We start from the raw sequence: 3,170 nt of genomic DNA, 5'->3' as shown, positions 1-3,170 counted from the left end.
GAATCAAGATAAGAGAAATCAAGTCAACATCCAAGTTGAAGTGATTCCCACTGAATATGTCCATTTCACAATTGTGGGTGCCAATATATTTACCCACAACCCACATATTTATTTTCTTCTTCGCACGTAGCATCCAATTACAACCCGTAAATCATCTACGGCAAACAACCTTGTATACATTCGGAGTTGACTCCCATACCGTCATCTGACGACACTCTTTTACGTTGTAAATTTTCACCGCCCTGCGTAGGCGCGCTTTATTAGGAAAAAGCATGTCCTTTGACAGCACCGCTGGTCTAGACTCATCCCATATTGCTGTCCGAATTTTATCAGTATCCCTTGTGAGGGCATCCACATCCGGCATACTTGACAAATGGTCAAGGTAGGGAATCTCCCTTGAATTAAACGGCACGTGGGACTCGTACACTCTTGGTCTAACGGGGGGTGGAGCATGCTCTCTCGTCAAATCAGGTCCAGTATTCTATTCCTCCTCATCATCACCCTCATCGGGGAAGGGTGTGTCATCTCCGGACTCATCGACATTGTTGTCATAATCACTGTTCTCTTCCTGACTTTGTGCATCTACTAGATCCCGATAAATATGTCATCTTCGGGAAATTGAGTCAGGACAGGACGTTCAAGTTGCTCATTTTTACTGCACAACCAACAAAATAATGAGTTACTCAAATTGATAAGTACTTTACATATATCTATAGCACTTCACTTATAAATCGTAATGTGTTGATATCCCATGATGGACATCATCATGTTGGTGATGACTCCCAGATGGACCACCATGATCCAACACACCAGAACTACTCATATTCTAACTGGGTGTTGGTTCATAACTTGTAAAATTCATATATGGCTGGTACCCCCTGTGGAATATATGAGTGTTAATACAAATTCAATACAGCAAAAATAAATATCGTAACACAAAGAAAAATTAAAGTTTACCACTCGTCTTGTGGATCATGTAAAGTAGGATAGAAATTATTTCCTCGCTCCTCATTCGCCCGTAGAGATAAGTTTAGATCAGGCCAAACTCTTTCAGTTGAAACCTGTTCGGCTAAAACTGCTCTAAAATAACTACCCGATAGCTGAGGGATATCCCTGCTTTGCGCAACCTCATTATTGCGAACGTCTTTAGCCTTGACGTACATTTCCAACATTTTTATCAAAAGAAATTCCCGGTATTTATCCGGAGTCCTCAAAAAATCACTCAGAGTTTCATCATCCTCGATGTTAAACTCAGCATAACAAGCAACCTCTTGCGGAGTGACAGAATATGGATATCTTCTGGCTACTTTAAGGTTCATCGAACGTTTGCTCACACTCATATTTTTACATAACAACGGTACCAATCTATCATACTCCATTGTAAGTGGCAACTTAACATGACACTGTAGAGATAAACTATAGCTTGCTGTGTCATTCGCCACCATAACCTCACCTCCCCCCCCCCCCCCCCCAATATAATAAAACCCTAATTCTTCGCTCTTCAGACATTATGACAAAATACAAAACAACTTAACGAAGAAACATTTAACAAGACTTGAGAATTTTTCTGAATGGATTTTTACGAAATCCTTAACGTCTTTAAATAAGGCAATGCCCAATACGGGGTGGTTGAATTTTTTGAGGTATAGCGCCTTAAATAAGGGTGCTATACCCATTTGAATTATTGTTATGTCAGTTAAGCGCAGAATAATTATTGGTGGGCCCACAAAATATATATTGAGCCTTAATAAACGGCGCTATACCTGGCCGTCTTTTCATATTCAAATATAGCGCCATTTAAAAGGGCGCTATATATATTTTGGTCACTAACTTTTTTTTCCACCTATTTTTGTGCCTTGAGTCCAAAAATGTATTATTTTGGTTCCGAACTCTTTTTCTATAACTGTTCCCTATTCGGTATCAACTACTCCAATTATTTCAGATTTATATCAAAAATATTGCATGGCATGTTTCCCAATGGAACTAGTTTTGGCGAAATGTATGTCCCCGTTTATAACGCTAAACAAAATGTCCCTTTTTTACTTGAACACCATAGTTCTATGATATTTAAAGCTTGAAATTCTTTTTTAGTGATGGAAAGTAGAAGGTTAATGGTCCATTATTATTAAAATTATTTTAATATTGATAATTTATGCTTAAACGTTTAGTTCAAATACTGATTGAGTAATTTACTATAAAAAGCTCAAAACTCCATTGTTGGACCTTTAAAAATGTTGAAGAAGCAAAGTGAGTCTTTTTAATTTGGTGTATTTGACTAAGTTGGTGATTGAAATATTTTTTGTGTTGGTATTTGAAAACTTCGTTTTAAATTTGAGGTCATTTGGAGCAGATATGGGGTAGCTTGATCGAATGAAGTTGCAAATAAACAACACAAAAAAGTTATACCAATCGGATAGGCTTCGATGAACAACTTAACATATAAGTAGAATAAATAAAATATAAACTCTACCAATACGGTAGAGAAATCTCTGAAGAGCAAAATCATGCCAATCGGGTAGACTTCGATGAATAATTTAATAGATAGGTAGAGTAAATATAGCTTAAACTCTACCAATTCGGTAAAGAAATGTTGAAGAGTAATAACTGTATGCGGTTCCGAGGGCTATTTTTTAAATACCATAAATTTTCGGGACATTCGTCTAAGACTAGATTCTTTCGGGGTCATTTATGTCAATCTCCGATTATATAGCATATGGCCTATTAAAGGAGATGCGCTCCCTAATAAGATTTTTTTTTGTAATGACCCGATAGGTCATTTTGAGTCCTAACTCCCCTTTGTGATTTGAGACTTTTTCGTAGCACTATTTGATGATTTATGATTTGCATGCTTGGTCTGTGTTAATTTCCGAAAAGTCTAAACGTGAATTTTTTTAATGAAACTTGATTTTTGAACTTGATTTTGTAAATAATCTCGGATCGGTGTTTTGAAATTTTCGGTAGATTTGTATGATGATTTTAGACTTATACGCATATTTGGTTGGGGTCTCAGGTGACTCAAGGTTGTTTCAGCGCTTAATGTAGAAAGTAAAAATTTTGAAGTTGAATTATGAAAGAGTTTTGGTGTTCGATTCTAGAATTTAATTTTTTGTTTTGATGATTTCAGCTTATGAGCGAGTTCGTATAATATTATTATACTTGTGTGAATGTTC

This window comes from Nicotiana tomentosiformis, chromosome 7 (genome assembly GCF_000390325.3).
Source record: "Nicotiana tomentosiformis chromosome 7, ASM39032v3, whole genome shotgun sequence".
NCBI classification, from domain to species: domain Eukaryota; kingdom Viridiplantae; phylum Streptophyta; class Magnoliopsida; order Solanales; family Solanaceae; genus Nicotiana; species Nicotiana tomentosiformis.
This window is presented reverse-complemented; position numbering follows the sequence as displayed.